The sequence below is a fragment of the Schistocerca serialis genome, chromosome 6, assembly GCF_023864345.2.
Source record: "Schistocerca serialis cubense isolate TAMUIC-IGC-003099 chromosome 6, iqSchSeri2.2, whole genome shotgun sequence".
In the NCBI taxonomy this organism is placed as follows: Eukaryota; Metazoa; Arthropoda; class Insecta; order Orthoptera; family Acrididae; genus Schistocerca; species Schistocerca serialis.
The window spans coordinates 728384684-728408069 of NC_064643.1; positions in this window are offsets into that span (position 1 = coordinate 728384684).

Here is a 23386-nt window from a genome sequence, read left to right on the forward strand (position 1 = left end):
GATCTCCGGGCGGGGACTACTCAAGAGGATGTCATTATCAGGAGAAAGAAAACTGGCGTTCTACGGGTCGGAGCGTGGAATGTCAGATCCCTTAATCGGGCAGGTAGGTTAGAAAATTTAAAAAAGGGAAATGGATAGGTTAAAGTTAGATATAGTGGGAATTAGTGAAGTTCGGTGGCAGGAGGAACAATACTTTTGGTCAGGTGAATACAGGGTTATAAATACAAAATCAAATAGGGGTAATGCAGGAGTAGGTTTAATAATGAATAAAAAAATTGGAGTGCGGGTAAGCTACTACAAACAGCACAGTGAACGCATTATTGTGGCCAAGTTAGACCCGAAGTCCACGCCTAGTACAGTAGTACAAGTTTATATGCCAACTAGCTCTGCAGATTATGAAGAAATTGATGAAATGTATGATGAAATAAAAGAAATTATTCAGGTAGTGAAGGGAGACGAAAATTTAATAGTCATGGGTGACTGGAATTCGAGAGTAGGAAAAGGGAGAGAAGGAAACCTAGTGGGTGAATATGGATTGGGGGAGAGAAATGAAAGAGGAAGCCGCCTGGTAGAGTTTTGCACAGAGCATAACTTAATCATAGCTAACACTTGGTTCAAGAATCATAAAAGAAGGTTGTATACATGGAAGAAGCCTGGAGATACTGACAGGTTTCAGATAGGTTATATAATGGTAAGACAGAGATTGAGGAATCAGGTTTTAAATTGTAAGACATTTCCAGGGGCAGACGTGGACTCTGCCCACAACCTATTGGTTCTGAACTGCAGATTAAAACTGAAGAAACTGCAAAAAGGTGGGAATTTAAGGAGATGGGATCTGGATAAACTGAAAGAACCAGAGGTTGTAAAGAGTTTCAGGGAGAGCATAAGGGAATAATTGACAGGGATGGGGGAAAGAAGTACAGTAGAAGAAGAATGGGTAGCTCTGAGGGATGAAGTAGTGAAGGCAGCAGAGGATCAAGTAGGTAAAAAGACGAGGGCTAGTAGAAATCCTTGGGTAACAGAAGAGGTACTGAAAATAATTGATGAAAGGAGAAAATACAAAAATGCAGTAAATGAAGCAGGCAAAAAGGAATACAAACGTCTCAAAAATGAGATCGACAGGAAGTGCAAAATGGCTAAGCAGGGACGGCTAGAGGACAAATGTAAGGATTCAGAGACTTATCTCACGAGGGGTAAGATGGATACTGCCTACAGGAAAATTAAAGAGACTTTTGGAGAAAGGAGAACCACTTACATGAATATCTAGAGCTCAGATGGAAACCCAATTCTAAGCAAAGAAGGGAACGCAGAAAGGTGGAAAGAGTATGTAGAGGCTCTATACAAGAGCGATGTACTTGACGACAATATTATAGAATTGGAAGAGAATGTAGATGAAGATGAAATGGGAGATACGATACTGCGTGAGGAGTTCGACAGAGCACTGAAAGACATTAGTCGAAACAAGGCCCTGAGAGTAGACAACATTCCATTAGAACTACTGAAAGCCTTGGGAGAGCCAGTCATGACTGAACTCTACCATCTGGTGAGCAAGATGTATGAGACAGGCGAAATACCCTCAGACTTCAAGAAGAATATAATAATTCCAATTCCAAAGAAAGCTGGTGTTGACAGATGTGAAAATTACCGGACTATCAGTTTAATAAGTCACGGCTGCAAAATACTAAGACGAATTCTTTACAGACGAATGGAAAAACTGGTAGAAGCTGACCTCGGGGAAGATCACTCTGGATTCCGTAGAAATATTGGAACACGTGAGGCAATACTGACTTTACGACTTACCTTAGAAGAAAGATTAAGGAAAGGCATGTTGTGGCGTAACAAGACAGCTACGCCACACTGAAGTAGCCGAAAGGCACGCGTAATCTCACGTAGGCTAGATAGAGGTCTGAAACAGGATACGTAATGAATGGTAGCAAGAAAAGTACGTAGCTGCTTTAATACTTAACTTTTAATCCTTCATGTGAATACAGCATTCCTTGATGATACAAGTGAGACTCTATCTTAAAATGGTTAATGGCGCCTTGCTAGGTCGTAGCCATTGACTTAGCTGAAGGCTATTCTAACTGTCTCTCGGCAAATGAGAGAAAGGCTTCGTCAGTGTAGTCGCTAGCAAAGTCGTCGTACAACTGGGGCGAGTGCTCTTCCGTATCTCGAGACCTGCCTTGTGGTGGCGCTCGGTCTGCGATCACACAGTGGCGACACGCGGGTCCGACATGTACTAAATGGACCGCGGCCGATTTAAGCTACCACCTAGCAAGTGTGGTGTCTGGCGGTGACACCACAAGGCAAACCTACGTTTCTAGCATTTGTAGACTTAGAGAAAGCTTTTGAGAATGTTGACTGGAATACTCTCTTTCAAATTCTAAAGGTGGCAGGGGTAAAATACAGGCAGCGAAAGGCTATTTACAATTTGTACAGAAACCAGATGGCAGTTATAAGATTCGAGGGGCATGAAAGGGAAGCAGTGGTTGGGAAGGGAGTGAGATAGGGTTGTAGCATTTCTCCGACGTTATTCAATCTGTATATTGAGCAAGCAGACAAGGAAACAAAAGAAAAAATCGGAGCAGGTATTAAAATCCACAGAGAAAAAATAAAAACTTTGAGGTTCGCCAATGACATTGTAATTCTGTCAGAGACAGCAAAGGACCTGGAAGAGCAGCTGAACGTAATGAACAGTGTCTTGAAAGGAGGATATAAGATGAACATCAACAAAAGCAAAACGAGGATAATGGAATGTTGTCGAATTAATTGGGTGATGCTGAGGGAATTAGATTAGGAAATGAGACACTTAAAGTAATAAAGGAGTTTTGCTATTTGGGGAGCAAAATAAATGAGGATGGTCGAAGTAGAGAAGATATAAAATGTGGACTGGCAATGGCAAGGAAAGCGTTTCTGAAGAATAGGAATTTGTTAACATCGAGTATAGATTTAAGTGTCAGGAAGTCGTTTCTGAAAGTACACTCCTGAAAATGGAAAAAAGAACACATTGACACCGGTGTGTCAGACCCACCATACTTGCTCCGGACACTGCGAGAGGGCTGTACAAGCAATGATCACACGTACGGCACAGCGGGCACACCAGGAACCGCGGTGTTGTCCGTCGAATGGCGCTAGCTGCGCAGCATTTGTGCACCGCCGCCGTCAGTGTCAGCCAGTTTGCCGTGGCATACGGAGCTCCATCGCAGTCTTCAACACTGGCAGCATGCCGCGACAGCGTGGACGTGAACCGTATGTGCAGTTGACGGACTTTGAGCGAGGGCGTATAGTGGGCATGCGGGAGGCCGGGTGGACGTACCGCCGAATTGCTCAACACGTGAGGCGTGAGGTCTCCACAGTACATCGATGTTGTCGCCAGTGGTCGGCGGAAGGTGCACGTGCCCGTCGACCTGGGACCGGACCGCAGCGACGCACGGATGCACGCCAAGACCGTAGGACCCTACGCAGTGCCGTAGAGGACCGCACCGCCACTTCCCAGCAAATTAGGGACACTGTTGCTCCTGGGGTATCGGCGAGGACCAATCGCAACCGTCTCCATGAAGCTGGGCTACGGTCCCGCACACCGTTAGGCCGTCTTCCGCTCACGCCCCAGCGTCGTGCAGCCCGCCTCCAGTGGTGTCGCGACAGGCGTGAATGGAGGGACGAATGGAGACGTGTCGTCTTCAGCGATGAGAGTCGCTTCTGCCTTGGTGCCAATGATGGTCGTATGCGTGTTTGGCGCCGTGCAGGTGAGCGCCACAATCAGGACTGCATACGACCGAGGCACACAGGGCCAACACCCGGCATCATGGTGTGGGGAGCGATCTCCTACACTGGCCGTACACCACTGGCGATCGTCGAGGGGACACTGAATAGTGCACGGTACATCCAAACCGTCATCGAACCCATCGTTCTACCATTCCTAGACCGGCAAGGGAACTTGCTGTTCCAACAGGACAATGCACGTCCGCATGTACCCCGTGCCACCCAACGTGCTCTAGAAGGTGTAAGTCAACTACCCTGGCCAGCAAGATCTCCGGATCTGTCCCCCATTGAGCATGTTTGGGAATGGATGAAGCGTCGTCTCACGCGGTCTGCACGTCCAGCACGAACGCTGGTCCAACTGAGGGGCCAGGTGGAAATGGCATGGCAAGCCGTCCCACAGGACTACATCCAGCATCTCTACGATCGTCTCCATGGGAGAATAGCAGCCTGCATTGCTGCGAAAGGTGGATATACACTGTACTAGTGCCGACATTGTGCATGCTCTGTTGCCTGTGTCTATGTGCCTGTGGTTCTGTCAGTGTGATCATGTGATGTATCTGACCCCAGGAATGTGTCAATAAAGTTTCCCCTTCCTGGGACAATGAATTCACGGTGTTCTTATTTCAATTTCCAGGAGTGTATTTGTATGGAATGTAGCCATGTATGGAAGTGAAACATGGACGATAAATAGTTTGGACAAGAAGAGAATAGAGCTTTCGAAATGTGGTGCTACAGAAGAATGCTGAAGATTAGATGGGTAGATCACATAACTAATGAGGAGGTATTGAATAGAATTGGGGAGAAGAGGAGTTTGTAGCACAACTTGACAAGAAGAAGGGACTGGTTGGCAGGACATGTTCTGAAGCATCAAGGGATTTCAAATTTAGCGTTGGAGGGCAGCTTGGAGGGTAAAAATCGTAGAGAGAGACCAAGAGATGAATACACTAAGCAGATTCAGAAGGATGTAGGTTGCAATAAGTACTGGGAGATGAAGAAGCTTGAACAGGATAAGGCAGCATGGAGAGCTGCATCAAACCAGTCGCAGGACTGAAGACCACAACAACAACAACAACAATGAATTCATACGTAAGAGAAGGGTTGTTGAAGCTGTACTGAACAGGGATGTTGTATGTGCACTGTAGTGGTTTATTGGTGATGATTTTACCGGAGGCGGTATGTCCCTGTCTTCCTCCAAAGTTCGAATTCACATACTCGTCTAATTGTGGTGGAAGTTACAGTTACACGTGGACACCGAAACTCAGTGCAGCTCGGCCATTTTGGCACGTACATAAGCATTGCCAGAGGTGAAAGAATTGTGATGTGAGAGAAAAGATCCGAGAGCACCTACCCACTTAACCACCGAGCCGTAAGAAGAACAAAATGGATGCAGTATTGGTCCATGAGGCTCATGCGCACGTTTATGGAGAGAATGGAGGCCTCGCCACGTTAACAGCACGTAATCACTGCGTTCGCTGCAACACGCCACAGAACCTCATGACGTGTACACTGAACACGTTACGCATTTCAGTGGTAAGACAATGACTGGACTCACATTGGAAGGCGGCGCTTCAAATCCTTTGCCGACTACTCAGGTTTAGGGTTTTCGTGACTTCCGTAAGACTGTAAGTCGGCTGTTTACGTTTTTATGTTGGTAACGCCACGTAGCGTTCTGTAAGAAGATCACTGACTGTGCTGTGAGCTGCCTGTGTCTGGTTAGCGTAGTAGGAATATTCGCTATTGTAGTGTTGGGCAGTTGGATGTGAACAGCGCGTAGCGTTGCGCAATTGGAGGTGAGCCGCCAGCTGTGGTGGGTGTGGGAAGAGAGATGGCAGAGTTTTGACAGTGGACGATGTGGACGTGTGTCCGTCAGAAAGAGGAAATTTGTAAGACTGGATGTCATGAACTGATATATGAGATGATTTTTGAACATTAATAAGGTAAATACATTGTTTGTTCTCTATCAAAATCTTTCATTTGCTAACTATGCCTATCAGTAGTTAGTGCCTTCAGTAGTTAGAATCTTTTATTTAGCTGGCAGTATTGGCGCTCGCTGTATTACAGTAGTTCGAGTAACGAAGATTTTTGTGAGGTAAGTGATTCATGAAATGTATAGGTTATTGTTAGTCAGGGCCATTCTTTTGCAGGGATTTTTGAAAGTTAGATTGCGTTCCGCTAAAAATATTGTGTGTCAGTTTAGTTTTGATGAGAATAAGCAAAGAGAGTAATGTCTGAGCACGTTCAGTTTTGCTCAGCTGTTTGAAAATCAAATAACGTAGAGGTTTATCAGCACAGTAATTCATTAATTTTTCTAAGGGGACGTTTCAAGACTCTTAAGGCACACTCCGTGATGGACATTGCCTATTTCCTTTCCGTCATTCGAACTTGTGCTCCGTGTCTAACGACTTATTTGCCTACGGAACGCTGAACCCCAGTTTTCCTTAATCCCCATATAAGAACCATTCACTCTCCCGCTGGCGGACAATACAGCCTCGATGACGTAGAGCAGCCACTGCCGTCATCATAGCATGTCAAATGTATATGCGACAGAACTTGCTGGAACCTGAAATCGGATTTAGAAAGGGGATTTTCGCTGTCATGTTAGGCCAGAATCGACTTTGCTGCATTTGCAGTCATTTGATTTCCCGAGCGTTACTACTTTTATACAAATGGATATGTAAATCAGTTGTTTTCTGCTTATGAATTTAGTCATCACGGTGAAATGAGTTATGGAAGGTTCGTAATTAGTCTGTAACGAGATAGCGCGATTTCATTACTAGTGGTGACACGTATATGTTGCCATTCTGCTTCATATCTTTATAAGTAAAGTCATAAGGAGGAGGAAGAGATTGTTCAAGAAGTTTAAAAATCTTATCCACTTCAATCAACGGTTTAATTGCAGCCATTTAGATCACGTGAAGAAAGTGCGAAGTGATCACTGGTCAAACGTTATCTCCCATTGTCTTTGAGAGTTGAAAGCCGCGCGAGATTAGCCGAGCGGTCTAAGGCGCTGCAGTCATGGACTGTGCGGGTGGTCCCGGCGGAGGTTCGAGTCCTCCCTCGGGCATGGATGTGTGTGTTTGTCCTTAGGATAATTTAGGTTAAGTCGTGTGTAAGCTTAGGGACTGATGACCTTAGCAGTTAAGTCCCATAAGATTTCACACACATTTGAACATTTGGGTTGGAATGGTCTGAAAACTTCAGAATGAGTAAAGTCACATTCCTATTTATGTATACGGAATTACTGTATGTTTGTTGATGGTGTCACCAACCAGCCACGAATTGGTTTTAAATTACTTTATTCAAAAAGTGCCATTACCAGTTTCGAATTTTTTACAGTTCATCATTAGACGGTTATTTCATGCTTTCATCATTACAGGTTATACATTGGTATCCTGTGAATTGACGTGAAATGCCAAATCTGGCGCATTTGTATTAGCAGTTTTCTTGCAATGAAAAACATTCCTTAGGATGTTTGTATTTTCACTCTCACAAACGTTGCACTGCATTGCAAACCACTTCGGTCACTAAACAAATTTTCAATTTGCGCCACATGTTTTTTTATTTCTAGCCTAAAACTAGTTTGTGGCTGGTTGCTGTACACCATCAACAATTTCTTTTATATAACAGACACGGACTACAACCATGCTATATATGACAGAACTGCGTACTGAATTTGGGTACAAGAACATTTGCCTCAAAATCAGAGAGAGTGACTATAACACTGCTGCAAAGGAAATAGATTTTGCTAATTCAGCAAATATATGAACATTTATGTGTCTCTTTCCATTTAATAAAGACAATAAGTGGTTTTTTCAATTAAATAAAGAAAACAATAATTTTCCCACCAGTCAAGTACTTCTTTTTCGTTCATTCCACACAAAATCACGTCTACGGTAAGTAAGTTTTTGAAAAGCAAGTAGCAACCTGACACCCTAGTCACGACTGAAATGTGGCAGAGCGTTTATATGTGAGTGACAACACTTGTGGGAGCTGAAATCCCGCAGCGAAATCCGCGTTTCTATTGGATTATTACAAGTGACTACACAAGCGGTACTGAGAAATCGGTTTACGGATATAGCCTGAGAAGGATACGACGGCAAAAACTTGTCTGATTAAGCAGCACAGTTGAAAAACGATGAGTCTGAACACCTCTACGCTCGTCTGTAATACACAGCATAGGCTTGATAAATGATGGGGACAAACTGGAAAGCAGAGCGTATTAACCTCTTTAAGCGGGGACATTGTGATGAAGCAATGGCGCATGCGTTGTGCCGTTTCATAGTTCGGTTCCCACCCTAAAATTGCGTAATCCGACTTGAATCGCACCCTACTGGTGCATTCTTCAGACTGCCAGCTGTGTAGTTGACGACGTAACGGACATGTCTGCAGCTCCACGAGAGTTCTCGGAAATAATGAACCTGCTGATGTCACCCGCCTGCTTTGACGGATGACATCATGAAAGTGGCAGGCATAAGGCATTAACTGAAAGCCGGTATCAGCAAAATATACACCATAAATATCATTATTATAATATCGGATACTTCTGTTTCGACAAACCACGACGAAACTGCCACCTATCCACCTGATGTAGGTCTCGGACTAAGTGTCACCTCAAACTACATCACGAAAAATAATTTAGTAACAAAATAAATGTAGTTAGACTTCTGTTCTACTTCCATTTTCGCACATGCGACGTTACATGCTAGCAGATTGTTATGTCACGCCCGAAGGTAGACGTCAAGTGTCGTTGGATTCAACCAGTTCTTCTCTTACTCTCTTATTTAAGCTAAAGCCGAAATGGCGAAAAAGCAAGAAGGAATTTAACAACTTGTGGAATGATCTAAATAATAAACTTGATGCGGTCGACAGTTACATTAAGTGCCTCCACCTATATTTGTTTACGTTCTGACTAGTTCAATGGTTCAAATGGCTCTGAGCACTATGAGACTCAACAGCTGAGGTCATCAGTCGCCTAGAACTTAGAGCTACTTAAACCTAACTAACCTAAGGACATCACACACATCCATGCCCGAGGCAGGATTCGAACCTGCGACCGTAGTGGTCGCGCGGTTCCAGACTGTAGCGCCTAGAACCGCTTGGCCACACTGGCCGGCCGTTCTGACAAGTGCGTAGCCTCAGATTAGAGCCGGCCAGAGTGGCCGTGCGGTTCTAGGCGCTACAGTCTGGAACCGAGCGACCGCTACGGTCGCAGGTTCGAATCTTGCCTCGGGCATGGATGTGTGTGATGTCCTTAGGTTAGTTAGGTTTAATTATTTCTAAGTTCTAGGCGACTGATGACCTCAGAAGTTAAGTCGCATAGTGCTCAGAGCCATTTGAACCATTTGAACCTCAGATTAGAAAGTTCAACAGCTTCCAGAAAATTATATCCCGACGCAATGGCCCAATCGTGACTCTCGTATTTTCGTCATAAAGTAACACTCGATAATAAAGGTGTTGTAGACAACATCAGAACAAAAAGATTCTTGATTGTGTAACTACTGTGAGAAGGTTACGTAACACACTTAAAAACCTATAAGTCTGAAGAGCACACGTTATAAGAGATATTTTAAAAAAATATTTTTTTACGATGATCGATGAAAGTCTAAAACAGGACCGAAAATTTTCAGTGTGTAGTTTCTGCATAAATACAATCCATATCATAATCTATACACCGCAAATCACTGTAAAGTGCATAGCACTGAGTAAATCCTAGTGTGCCACATTTCTCAAGACCACATCCTTCCTGTTCCATTTGCCTAGAATCTAGAAAGAATGACTGTAATAATTTTTGTATGTCCATCCTTTTAGCAGGACGTCTCTGGGACGACGGCTGTTTACTATCGTGACAAAAAATAAAAACACCTACAGCCGTCCTTATGATTTTATTTTATTTTGTCGCTACCAGTTTCGATGCTTCGTTGCGTCATCTTCAGGCTGTTTTGATGCGGTACAGGTTGATACGATCCCCATTCATTACCAATCAGTTGCCAGCATTACTGGATTCGCAGATAATGTGTCAGCCCTCCAACCATCAACTGCCATGTTGATGTACCGCATCAAAACAGCCTGACGGCGACGCAGTGAAGCTTCGAAACCGGTAGCGACAAAATAAAATAAAATCATAAGGACGGCTGTAGGTGTTTTTATATTTTGTCAAGTCTAACCGTGACTCAAAGGTTTCTAGGTATGTTGTCGTGCCATATTGTAAAATATCTGTTACAGAATAAAATCGGCATTTCGGATAACATTACAATGGGCTTCGCAGCGACTTTCCCACTCGCTTAATACAGGTTTCCGAGACTCTGTTAGCAGACTTTCGGGGGAAAATTATCATCTATGCGACTATATCCAGTCATCTGCCAGTCCAGTTTTTCAGCATTTCCTTGAAGGTCTCCCGTGGGTCAGCATATCCTGTGTCAATCTGCTTTGACTTCTTTGTGTACGTTAAATATCACCTGTTTGTCGTATTCGGTATGCGTCCGACACGCTGGATGAATCACACTTGGGTTTTGTACGCAATCTATTTTGTAGACAGAGTGCATGTTTCTAATATCCTAGCAATAATTCGAAGGATGCCACTTGTTTTACCTTTGACAGAGATTCCATTTCTTATTTCTACAAATTGCTACACACGGGTATTTGTATGATCTGATTGACTCCATTGATGTAGTAGTGCTAGGACATCACGTTTCCTCGTTTTGTGAAGTGCTCAGTTACACATTTATGGACACTTAAAGCGCATTGCTAGTCTTCGCCACACTTTCAAATCGTGTCCAAATCTGACCGAATATTTGTGCAACTAATTTCAGGCAGTACTCATTACAGATAACTGCATCGTCTACGGAAAGTCTGAGTTTACCGTTTATATTGTCTGCTATTTAGGTCATCAATATGCTGCATGAACAACAAAGATCCGAGCACGCTTCTTTGAGGCACGTCTGAAGTTACTTCTACACCTGCCGATGACTCCTCACTAAGAAATCCGTTTGATACCTTCACACGATCGTACTTTCTTTATTACGCATTATGTTGGTATTGAGTAAAATGCTTTCCAGAGGTCAAGAAATACTCCATCCACCTTATTTTCTCTATCCATGGCTCTCAGGACGTCGTCTGAAAAGAAACGCAAGATATTTTCGAAATCCCTGCTGGATGGCATGCAGGAGCACATTGTGTTCCTTATATTTCATTACGACTGAGCTCAGAATGTGTTCTACAGCACATAATTTTGGATGGTAGTTGTGTGGATTAATTCCTTTACCCTCTTTTGTCAACGGGTGTAATCTGTGCTTCTTTCCAACTATTGTGCGTAGTTCTATGTTCGATGGCTCTGCGGTACATTACTGTTAAACAGTGGTAACTTCTGTACAGGTCGTGATAGGATCTTCCATTGGGACCTCATAGTTCCTTCAGTTTTAGCGATTTCAGCTGTTTCTGAGCACTACTGACCCTAAAATGTGGTGCAGTGAGAATTGATCTAGGGCAGAGTACGCCTGGATTTTTCTTTGAAATGATTATTTGGTAGCCCAATTCACCATACCTGTTTTTACTTTGCAATCGCCACTTCCAGTCCCTGTGTCATTCACAAGTGTCTGGAAACTAACTTCGGTGCCACTGGTATCCGTACATAAGACCAGAATTTCTTTAGGTTGTGTGAGACAATTTTCGACAATATTCTGCTATGGCACATGTGGGAGGCTTCACACACCGCCATCTTGACAGCCAAACGCATTTTATTCAGCATCTCTTTTTCTGTGGTCTTGTGCTTTGTTTTGCACCCACACTGCAAGAATCGCTATTTCCTTACAGAGTCGGCACACCATCATGTACGGTTCTATTAGGTAGTGCATGGTCCACTGTTCTAAACTGAGACTTTGTTCCTCAAAACGCTCCTGCCTAGAGGGAAACGTTTCTGCTTCCTCCATGACAAACTACACCAGTGAGTACGTAAATTTTTTATAATGGTTTTAATTGCTCTTTGTACTTTGGTAACTATTGTTGCTACATCTGCCTCAAGGTCACCGATTCCAGTTTCAACGTGGATATCCTCTAAGAGATCTTGTCCGTTTGTTGCTGTCAGATCTGATACGTTGCTATCATGTGTCTCTTATAAGTAGTTTCCAGATAAAGCATTTGGTATTGTTTTGTAACATGTCCTGTCACGTCCATCTCTCACGAAATTATAAGTATCCCAGTCGATTGTTTGATCCTTCTAGGGTGTCAGTACCATCGCAGACTATTTGTATAGCAAGCCGAGGCTCTCTCTGAAGTTTTCATTTACGTTTGCGGTTGATTTTGGTCGTCGATAGAAGGATCAAATTATACATTTATGTTCACCCTCGGTGTTGAGTCGTACCCATACAATTAGGACGCAGTTTCAGTTCCTACTTCGATGGATTCGAGCTTCTTGTCTACTGCCACGAATAAACCACTTTCATTTTCCGTTAGCTTAGCCTTATGAAATGCTCTCTGTTTTGCGTAAAATATCTCACTGATGTTAATTTCGGTTTTGTTGTAGCTTTTTGTATCTGGTATTATGTGAACACCACTGCTTCAAATTCTGGGAAACTTTTTCTTTGACAGTTGATGACTAGGATTTTAATAGTCTGAGCCTGGGGCTGGTGTGGTGTTTTCTCTTTGGATCACACTCTACTACTTTTAGGTCTCCCAAAGCTATCATTATCTGGACAAGGAACCCTTGTGTGCAAACCATACACACAACTTGCAGTGCCTGTTACTAAAAAAAAACATAAATTTTAAAGGCTTCTGTAAGTTTTAGGCCACGGATACAGCTACCTAATGTGTTACCATAGGTGCCCTATGTTCTTGACACTTTCAAAACGCTGAAAATATTCTGTAACGCAACCATATTACGAAAGTCAGCAGCGATGAAATAAAAGGAGAGAAAAATTATATGCAACTTGCACAGTAAATCAGATTCACTTTATAATACTCGGACATGATAGGGTGATTACTATTGAGAAGAGACATAAGCCGTGGTATGGTTTGTCCCCATATTATCCAATACGTGCGTGGAGGAAGCGATAAAAGAATTCTGTCGATACGGCAAAGGCTTTGGAAGATAAGCTGAACGGAATGGCATTTTTCGGGGGTCATCAGTCTACTGACTGGTTTGATGCGGTCCTCCACGAATTCCTCTGCAGTACCAACTTCTTCATTTCATAGTAGCACTTCCATGCAGCGTCCTCAATTATTCGTTGTATATATTCCATTCCCTGTGTTCTTCTATAGTCCTTATCCTCTAGAGATTAAATATAAGCCGGCCGGGGTGGCCGAGCGGTTCTAGGCGCTACAGTCTGGAACCGCGCGACCGCTACGGTCGCAGGTTCGAATCCTGCCTCGGTCTTGGATGTGTGTGATGTCCTTAGGTTAGTTAGGTTTAATTAGTTCTAAGTTCAAGGGGACTGATGACCGCAGAAGTTGAGTCCCATAGTGCTCAGAGCCATTTGAACCATTAAATATAAACTACAGAAAAGGAAAACATGCACAACAGGGTGCAGTCGAAGTGAATGAGATGATACTGAGAGAATAGAATTAAGAAACGAGACACTTTCGCTTCGGTATATGGGTAGAATCGAAATAGTTTCGGACAAGACTTTCTAACCCTGAAATTTATTTCGACGTTAACTTATAAGTCATTTTCATGAAAGCTTTTCTTGCTATCGTCGCTCTATATTTTTTATCAGCTTTCCTTTTACCCAGATAACAACAGTCGTCTACTACTTTCATGGTGTTATTTTCCTCAGCATCGCCTGGCTTAATTCACTATTCGTAATTACTATCGTTTAACTTGTGTTGATGATTACATTACAACGCGTTTTGAAAGCACTATCCACTCCGTTCAAATGATTCCAGGTATCCCATGTTTGGAAGCGTGGCATCACGCCCTAGGCTGAAGGCGAGAAATAGCTTTCTTCGAACAGCTGAAGCCATTACGTCATCACCGTCCGCTCGCCGAATAGAACTGTGTCGAAACAAGGCAACTGGGAGTAATAGCCAATAGCTAAGGAAAGACTCCAGCTGCTGTTTTTCAACTAACCTGCCAGACGTGGAAGACGCTGAACAGGTTCTGAACTGGAGAGACGCTGTATAAACAAAACTTAAAGCGGTGCGTCTACGTTACTGGAGGTGCTACCTGCGAATATGAAGAACTTCAAGTTGCTGATCACTTCTTCGTCTGCCCGAAGGTGTCTGAAGCCTGCACGCTGGAGGACCTGGTTCCAGCAAATGTTCCAGCAATCAAGACTGCCGAATTTTGGGCCTTAAAATCGATATGACATGCTTTGATTTTGTAAATATCTGTATTGTACTGTCCTGGATACGAAAATAGTATAGTAACTGACTTTTCGAATCTTTTACCTCTACAATGTCAATAGCAAATAGTAGAGCTTTTATTTCTTCTCGCTCGACTTTGATTTTCTTTACATTAAAAATTGATCCACGTATATAATGAAAATCGTGGGGGTTAGGCTGGAACCTGGTCTGACCCCCTTTTCAGTTACTGACTCCCTTTTACATCTGTCGAGTCTTATTACTTACGGATATCTTTATAGTGAACTCGAAGATTAATGTAGCGATGTAGTTCCAGCAGTAATGAAACAGTGAACTTTAAAGAGTATCGTAAGTTCGGAACGATACGGCAAGCACGACAGACTTTGCTTCCATTAATCTCTATTTTAAGTTCGTGTTGGAACTGATTGTGCGCTGTCGCGCGACCGCGGATGATTGAAAATCGCGCGGCTACGCATCGAGTGTGCACGCGACGTTAACGAACCAGCTGCCCGTGAGAGGCGCCTGAATGTATAGGCCACCCGCACATGCGTTACGTGTGGGAGGTAGCGCGCGCGTCCGCCGCGCCTTCTACTCGAATCAGGGTTCCTGTTTCCAACGTCTCGCCAACGCCAAGGTCGTGCAGAAGGTGCAGTTGGACCAAGATTGGTAACAGCAGCAGCTGCGACCTCGAGAAGGATACGCCCGACTGAAGTAGGAATGAGACGGAACTTCATCTGAGACTACGAAAAGTCTGGGCTTACGACCGAAATCACACCTCTACGTGAGTCAGATGATCCATAAAATTTCGGGCGTGCAGCCGCATAAATTTGACTTCTTCTTCTAATATTTCGGCTGAATACCGTCCAGCCATCTTCAGAGTGAGCCGAGGTGACTGACGCTCCAGCTTTTTTTCCCTTTTTTTCTTTTCTGTCAGCGGCACAATCCGCCGCTTTTCAGCCGAGTGACATGACGACTAAAACAAGAAGAAAATGCTACATATATAAGGCGATAAAAAAGGGGAACATAAAACAGAGTAAGGGGATATAATGGAGGTAAAAATACAATGACAGGAAGACGTTCTTGAGGGGACAATTAAAAAAGTCACCATAAAGTTAAAAAACACAGTTGGCGATTCTTAAAACGCAAAGAAGACACTGAATGCACAAGCACAGGTTAAAAATCGGCCACAGTATTAAAAACATTCCAGAACAACTCACTTAAAACCGACTTGGAGCACACACGGTGAAGAATAAAACTGCCAGGTAGGACCTACCGAGGGAGAGGTCTGAGAGGATGGAAAAGGAGGGGAGGGCAAGGGGCAGCAGGGGAGGCGGCGGGATGAAGAGAGTAGGGGCATCATCAGGGACACGAAGAGGCAGAAGGCTGGTGGGGCAGGAGACGAAGAGGGAAGACAAGGCAGGAGGGAGTGCAAAGGCACTGAAAGAGAGCACAAGAGAGGGGGGGAGTAGGAGGGGGAAGCCGCTCAGGAGAAGGGGGGAGGAGAGGAAGCCCTGAGGAGGAGGCAGGAACGTGGGGTTAGAGTTGGTAGGAAGGGTAGATGTCAGGGCGAAGCTCATCATCCGGGAGGGGTAGATGGTGGAAGTTGCGTTGGGAAAGGAGGTAGAGGGTGTGGAGATGGAGAGAGGGTGGGACACAGCGGTAAAGGCGCGGCAACGGGTTGGGGTGGAAAGGAAGGGAGGCACCAGGGGGTGAGGGGGATCAAGGTGGCGGACAATATATAGTGTGCGGATGTGTTCAAGAAAAAGGAGAAGGTGGGGGATGGGGATGAGGTCGTAGAGGATGCACATGGAGGACGGAAGGCAGATGCTGAAGGTGAGGCAGAGCATATGGCGTTCGAGGAATTGGAGGGCTTTATAGAACTGGGGAGGGGCGGAAATCCAAGCTACGTTGGCATAACAGAGGATGGGGCAGATCAAGGATTAGTAGGGGCGAAGGATGGTGGAAGGATCAGACCCCACGTTCGGCCGGACAGGAGTTTCAGGAGGCGGAGGCGGTTGTGAGCTTTGTTTTGGAGGGTAAGGAGATGGGGAGTCCAGGTGAGGTGGCGGTCGAGGGTGAGGCCAAGATATTTGGGGGTAGGAGTGAGGTGGATAGGACAGCCATAAATGGTGAGGTAGAAATCATGGAGACGGAGGCTGCAGCACTTGCTCCGTCTTTTTAAAGCCGTGGACCGCACCACTGCACATGTGGCCACAGATATACAAGGTGCCAGAGACTTTAATCGCCGGCAAAGACGTATGGCAAATGCACGGAAATAGATCTATGGCTGCGCAGTCGATCCACACGGTGATATCGATGTATCACTGCAAGCTGCATCATTGTGACGTCATTATGATTTTATTACACAAATTTCCTGATCCCAAGATTTGTCCAAGTTGAAGCCGCTATCAATATTAATTAAATTCGTCGCCAAGCGAATTTCAGTTGCTTCCTTCACTACTGAGTCCCAGAAGGATGAATTCGAGGCTAAAACTTCGACGTTATAGTATACGATGTAAGACGTCATGGTCTCCTCACCTTCATTCTTACATATTCCGCACTCACAATCATACTCCCGCACATCAAGACGCTTCATTCGAACCCAAACTCAATAAGATAAAGTCAATGTTGTATGAATTCATGTAAACGATGTGCAAATAACAAGTAAATCGCATGTGCGCACTGACGTTGAAATATTCCAGGCTGGCGTACACACACACATTCAAGACACGACAGTCACAAAAGCTTTCAGTTCGGGAGAGGCAAACTGCACACCAGGAGGCTGGTCCCTTCAGAGGACGAGTCAACCTATCTACGTCGGCCGGCAACTGCCCGTAGAGCAGACAGCGTTTGCCCTAGTGTAAGGGAGAACAACCCCATGTTCAGCTTAAAAGCAAATTCCGCTACATTGTGTGGGAGCACCCAGCCTACACATTCTTTACAAACATAGCAAGCAGTTTCAGAGGTTTTCACAGGGAGACAGCAAACGCCAAACGCCGATGCTACAGATTTCCGGATTGTTCCCGTTTTAGAAGAGCAATGCTGATTGGCAGACGATATTCCTGACGCCTTGAGCTGAAGGAGTAATGGAAGAGACTGAAAGATATACCTCATCACGTCTGGCGTGGAGAGGGGCCGTTCCGTTGTCGCTCTTGGAGCGAGAACATGTAACGAGAGCGTGTGCGCTCGTACGTGTACTCAAAGAGTGAGGAACAAGTCTCTACTCAGTACTTCACTGGGAGAGCACCTCTGTTGAGAGCGAATCGGAGTGCAACTCTATATTGAGTCCTTGCGATTAAGCATTGTTCACTGTGTTGGCCGACACACTTATTGTGTGGTGTGAATGGACAGAGTTATACTTAAACACCTGCGAGCGAATTTTTGAGTGGCATTGCGGTGGACTGGTTATCTGACCGGTGTACCACAGCAATAGTTAGACTAGGGGCGAATAGGAGTCCTTGACTTCATCAAGGTGTAGAGAGAGTTTGATTGGCGAAGGTCAATCCAGATAGAACGAGAGTTATCTTATTTGTCAGCAGCGAGCAGCGCAGACAGCAGTCATCACAGCTTACGGAATTGTGCGCTACACCTCTTGCGAGCCCCATATTTCCTCCACAACAGTACACTTCACTGCATTTCACACGCGACAGCCTCGACCGTACCTAGCAACATTCTAACCGATAATTATTCATGTTGAGTAGCCGTGGCTCTCAGCCATTCTGCCAAGTCAATAACAATCTTAAACTCTGTATTTAAGTTTCATTAGTGAATCCTATCGTTAAGAGGTAACTTCACATTGCTAAAAGAACCCGGAAGTAACTTGTTCAGTTCATAACTAAAAGTGCCATTGTGATTTCTCAGAATTTTTGCAAAAAAAATAATAATTTTCGTTAGCTTAATGTTTTTCTTACACTAACTAGCACTACTCCAGTACCCAAGTATCCCACTAGTTACGTAAGAAATTTTGTGAATTTTTGTGTCATTTCCTTACAGCGGATGACTCCAGAAGATATTTATTGCTGAAAGTTTTTCAGGCATTTCTATTTAGAACGTTAGGAGCGTCTGTCTGACTTCTGTAGTAGTGTGGGAGTGGAAATTGCATCTTGCAGGAGCCACAGGGTAAAGGGTGCATCTCAGATTAATCCGTTGCGCAGAATGGTAGAATAGCACCCACACGCTCACAACCATAGAGTGCCCAGTGTTAATACAGTGCTCCGCCACGGCAGAATTACTAGGTTGTAATAGCCGGGTGTACCTGCGGTGCTCTGTGCATCTCTCCTGGATAGTACGTGTCGTCTGTCCGATATATGAACGGCCACACTCACAGGGGATCTTGTAAACCACAGGCTTCCGAAGCACCAAATCATCTTTGACGGAACCCAGGAGTGCTGCTGTCTTTGATGGAGGGCAAAAAATCACTTTCACTTCGTGCTTACTGGGGATCCGTCCTATGTTTGACAATAGGGTTCGCACGTATGGCAGAAAAGCCATCGATTTCAAACTTTCCTTGTCTTCTGATTTTCTTATACCCACAGTTGGTTTCATTTGTAGCGTCTTATGTATCAGGTGATAAAAGGTTAATATAAATTTGAAAACTCAATAATTCACGGAATAATGTAGATAGGTAAAAATTGACACACATGCTTGGAATGACATGGGGTTTTGTTAGAACCAAAAAAATACAAAAGTTCAAAAAATGTCCAACAGATGTCACTTCATCTGATCAGAATAGCAATAATTAGCATAACAAAGAAAGACAAAGCAAAGATGATGTTCTTTACAGGAAATTCTCAATATGTGAACCATCATTTCTCAACAATAGCTGTAGTCGAGGAATAATGTCGTGCACAGCACTGTAAAGCATGTCCGGAGTTATGGTGAGGCATTGGCGTCGGATGTTGTCTTTCAGCATCCCTTGAGATGTCGGTCGATCACGATACACTCCCGACTTCAGGTAACCCCAAAGCCAGTAATCGCACGGACTGAGGTCTGGGGACCTGGGAGGCCAAGCATGACGAAAGTGGCGGCTGCGCACACGATCATTACCAAACGACGCGCGCAAGAGATCTTTCACGCGTCTAGTAATATGCGTTGGTCCTAATAAAACCCCATATCATTCCAAGCATGTGTGTCAATTTTTACCTCTCTCTCTACATTATTCCGTGGTTTATTAAGTTTTCAAGTTTATACCGACTGTTTGATCACCCGGTATCCGCTGTTGTGAGTACCCGTTGGCTTAAGAAACTCTTCTCAGGTGTAAAAGCTCGTCCTGCAGACTGCTCTCGCCAGCAATGACATGTGCTCTGTGTACACATATGCCATACGTCATTGCCGCTGATTAACGTCTCTGGCGCCTTGTGTATCTGTGGCCGCACGCGCAGTGGTGCGGTCCACGGCTTTAAAAGGACGGAGCAAGTGCTGGAGCGTGAGTCACCTCGGCTCACTCTGAAGATGGCTGGACGGTATTCAGCCGAAATATTAGAAGGAGATGTCAAATTTATGCGGCTGCAGTACCGAAATTTTATGTATCAGTATTTGCGCCGCGAAAATATGAAGATGCTCAAGATTCCGATGCTTTTGAAACTTAGATTTCACCAAAGAAGAGAGTTCAAAGTTTTCAAAATTTAAACGACAAACTCGGGAAAGCAATAAATCAAATAGCAGTACCAACATTATCAGCTGTAAACCCTGAGCGAACAAGAGGAAATTCTGTTTGCAAATCGCCTCATACGGGTAAAAACCACTGGAATTTCACATTTGTAGACTAACGGTATACTTGTAAAACCATGTTTTTAATCGAAGACATTGAAGAAGACTTTCAACACCAAGTAAAGTTTTTGCTGTTATAGCATCGCTTATTGGACAAAGTAATGTAAATTATTTTATCGATATATGACTACAATGGAGCCGCTATAAGTGCTCAGAGAATTGTAAGTAATATTATCTCTGTATCGTTGTATATAAGAAAGAATTTCATTGTCTTCTCTTCTTTATCTTCCGTGCCTGTTTGGTTCTGATGTCGCATTTCGATTACGGTCTGTAAAGAATTGTTTCTACTATATGTAGTGTATTTAGAATTTCTGCTAAATACATATGTCGGTATTTAATGTAGTACATGTTTTTGTTAGTGGCAAGAAAGTTCCTTCCCTGTCCCCTTTATTTAATTAATAACGTAACAATTAAATGTTGCCCTGGCCATTTGTGACTGCATTGTTGAAGAGACGCCATTGCTGATAAAAAAACTCTTTCATAGCTATCTAATTCTGAAAGTATTGAAAGGATTTGGTCTCCGTAAAAGTAAAACAGCGTCTCATAATAATTTCCATTTCATTTTAGGCTAGAGGTACAATTTTATTGAAATAAAGTGTTCTAATTGTGTACGCTGCCATTGCACGTCAGCAGCTATACTGGAGCATCAAGTCTCACACAGAAAAATAATTATTTGAATGGTATATTTAATTTGCTTATCGTGTAAGAGTAAAGAAAGATAATTTTCTTTGCCCATCGTGAGTAAGATGGACGTCTTCACGTTGGAATACGCACGATATTTCTGGCCATAGCGCCCAGAGAAAATTTAGCTGTGGGTCTTAATGAACGTAAAAGAGATTTTCTTTAGCCAAACATTTTCATTTCAGATTAACGGAACATTTTTCTCTGTTTTCAGAAAAAAAGTAAGTTACGTGATTGTGTATATATAATGTACGAGACTATTATCCAAAGTAAAGACTCCAACGCTCGTGCCTTAAAAACAAATGAAACATCCCCTTAGAAAATTTTTATAAATGACAGTGCTGGAAAACCTCTACGTTATTTGATTTTCAAACAGTTGAGCAACACTGAACGTCCTCAGACATTTCTCTCTTATTCTGATTATCAGTAAACTGACACACAATATTTTTTTAGCGCAACGCAATCTGATTTTCAATAATCCCTACAAAAGAATGGCGCTGACTAACAATAACCTATACCTTTCATGAATCACTTACCTCACAAAAATCTTCGTTACTGGAACTACTGCAACACAGCGTGCGGCAATACTACCAGCTAAATAAAAGATTCTAACTACTGAAGGCACTAACTCCTGATAGGCATAGTTAGCAAATGAAAGATTTTGATAGAGAACAAACAATGTATTTACCTTAATAATGTTCAAAAGTCATAATATATATATATCAGTTCATGACATCCAGTCTTACAAATTTACTGTCTCTGATGGACACACGTCCAGATCGTCCGCTCTCAAAGTTCTGCCATGCCTCTCCCCACATCCACCATTGCTGACAGCTCACCTCCAACTGCGCAACGCTACGCGCTGTTCACATCCAACTGCCCAACACAACAATAGCAAATATTCCAACAATGCAAACCAGCCACAGACTGCACACAGCACAGTCAGTGATTTTCATACAGAGTGCTACGTGGCGTTACCAACATAAAAACCTAAACAGCCTACTTACACAAACAAGGACAGTACCACCGTCTTCAGCTGTAAGTTCTTCTACACTTGTTACGTACACTCAGCTCACAAAAAATATTATTATAATTCAAATAGTCAGGATGAATAGGGTATTGAAATGAAATATTGCTCTTTTCAGACTTAATTTACTACAAATCCCACACATGAAATGCTGAATTACCATACAGATCAAATTAAAATCAATAAATAAAATAGAAAACACGAAACAAAATATACGGTGACAGATGATGTCGATGGCTAGCGAAGTTATTAAAGGGTAAGGCTGTCAAGCTAAAACGATGTCTACCTCATGATAATAGTAACATCGCTTTCTGACTATACGTCAAGTACTGACCCAAGTGTGAACCGCTAGCTGAATGCCAATTCTACCCACGTTAGTTGAAATACGGAGCTGCAGGTCAGATGGGCCCGCTGCAATGAAGACTAAGTCCTCAGACAAAGATTGCTAACAGGCCCGGGCTGCCAGTACACTCACCGCTGAACTGCCGACAAGTGATATGGTCACTAGCTGTAGGTGGGCAACTGTGAAGGCCGCGCGCGGCGTACTCTGGCGCCAATATGTGCAAAGAATCACGGCTGGCGCGCCGAAAAAACCAAGACTTTCCTCTGTGGCGACTCTCTGCCAATTTGTCCTACGTACAACCTACCTCGTCCATCGTCCTCTACGATGAATATCCTCCGAATGCCTCGAAAATCTCTCCTCTCTTCCCACCTCCACACGAAATCCTCGTTGAGTCGCCAAAAATTGTCCCCTGCAATGGCCAAGCTACACGCGCAACTTGCGCCAGTGGTGTGCTTATAACACTGCTCCAAAAAATCCCACCTAGACACGTCATAGCGGTATTCCTCCAATGAGACAGTTTGCCGCCAAAATCTATGCGCTTCTCCTATAACTCTATCGGTCGCACACCCAGGATGGCCAATATGCCTCCAGAATGCAGACCACTGGCCATTGTCCTGCTGAAGACCTGGCCGCCCTCGTGGTCCGACTTTTTGGCGAGGTGCCACCGCCTGCGCTCACAAGCAAAGCGGTCAAGCTTTTTTAGAAGCCCGAACGCTTTCCTCGGAGAGCCTACGGCTGTCTCTTTCATTTCTGCTGCCTTTCCCACCAACACAGAAAAAAAATCTAGTGCTACAACCATTATTGCTAACTGCAAACAAATTCTGTCATTCCCTGTCGTACCTATAATTACTCGTCCTGATGGCTCACTATGTTGCTGAGATGGCTGCAGTGTCCCTGCTGGGACTACATCATTAACTTGGGGTGAAAGATAGCGTGCCCTAAGGGTGCCGCCTTTCACAGTATAACATTAACTGCCCAACAGAACATTTAGTCCTGTCACGGGAAAAGCCAAATATAACACTATACTGCGTCACGTGTTATGTTAACATACAGTGTATTACCAATTATGGTATTACGACGCAGTTAATGTTACACTCTGGGAGGATTTTCGTAAATTGACCGTGAATTACCTAATTGTCTTGGCTTATCGAACCTGAATTTAGTGCTTCAGAAGAAACCATAAAGCTAAAGATTGAAATTTGGAAAATGTTTTATGTAACCAAGTTTACTTAAACGAAATAAAAACGGTCGCTATCCTAATTAGGCTTTTATGTAATCTGTATAGAGTTATGATAAAGGAAAGCTACCAGTACTTCTTTCTCAAAGAAGTGCAATGAACTTTACCATAATCAGACAAGTGGTACCGTAATGATAGAAGTTATGAATAGTATATGCAAGTTCTCACAGAAACAATTGACAGCATTATCTCTTCTCAACAGCAATACTTTGTCATACATAAATTAGCTCGTCATCAAATGTTGTGAAAGACATTACTAAACCAAAACTGAACG